The following is a 1,023-nucleotide window of genomic DNA, read 5'->3' on the forward strand; positions in this document are numbered from 1 at the left end:
CAAACCACTCCCTTGGTTCCTCCTTTGAAAGTTATTTCCTTGGCCGCCATTCTGATTCCTTTGGTAACATTGAGTATTCTGTGGAGGCTGTGGATCATACCAAATTCCATTGACCTGGAATGGTTCAGCTTTATTGAGTGTAGGGCACTCATTAGTGTCATGCGGCTCCTTGCAATACTCACAGTTAAATATATCAACCTTAGATGTTGAGAGTTGCATCATGTCCAGCTTGGCATTCAAACTGGCCAATTGCTGTGAAATCACTTTTTGCTCAGCCAGTGATGCATCATTATTCCCCAATTGTAAAATTCCTTTCTTGGGCTGAACAGATGGGAATGCTGCTGCCATAGACGCATTCTCATTCCTTGCCATTAAATCCAGCTGCTCTAAGGTCTCATCTGTTGTCTTCTTTCCTATTGTGCCACCAGCTGCACCATTGACAATCATTCTGCATTCTGGCGTCATCCCATTATAGAAGACTCTGACCTTCTTTGTATCTGGCAAGTCATATTGTGGACACTTTCTGATCAACTCCTGGTATCGCGTCCAGGCTGCACATAAAGTCTCTCCTGGTTGTTGGGTAAAATTGGTGATTTCATTCACCAACTTATTGTACTTTTCCATGGAAAAGTGTTCAGCAAAAAATTTAGCCGCCAAATCCTCCCATGTTCTGATGCTCTTGGGAGCTTGTCGATCCAACCATTTGAGAGCTCTCCCGGTCAATGCAAATGGGAACAATCAGAGTCTGATCGCATCGTCTGACACTCCGTTGTGTTTAGTTGTATCACAGATCCTTAAAAATCTGTCTATGAAGTCGTGAGGATCTTCATAGTCCTCTCCACCAAACTGAGTTTTCTCCACCAAGGTGATGAGTGCTGGCCGGATGTCATAATTATTAGCAGCAATCGGTGGTTTGACAATACTCGAGTTTGGCCTTGTGAATTGAGGAGCCAAAACTGATTCCATCAGCTCAGCTGCTGGTGGATTTTCTTCTGCCATCTCTGTTTCTACTTCAAAGTGTGA

General features: G+C 43.8%; 1 non-coding gene across 1 annotated transcript; it reads left to right on the plus strand.

Moving 5' to 3' along the window:
- Positions 1 to 502: 502 nt before the first annotated feature.
- On the plus strand, positions 503 to 609 carry LOC133299122 (small nucleolar RNA R71). The gene has a single exon (XR_009749899.1). It is a non-coding gene; the product is annotated as a small nucleolar RNA R71 (small nucleolar RNA).
- The last annotated feature ends 414 nt before the right edge of the window (positions 610 to 1,023 follow it).

The sequence above is a fragment of the Gastrolobium bilobum genome, unplaced genomic scaffold (genome assembly GCF_033153095.1).
Source record: "Gastrolobium bilobum isolate Gb01-03AN ecotype WA unplaced genomic scaffold, APGP_CSIRO_Gbil_v1 utg3919, whole genome shotgun sequence".
NCBI lineage: Eukaryota > Viridiplantae > Streptophyta > Magnoliopsida > Fabales > Fabaceae > Gastrolobium > Gastrolobium bilobum.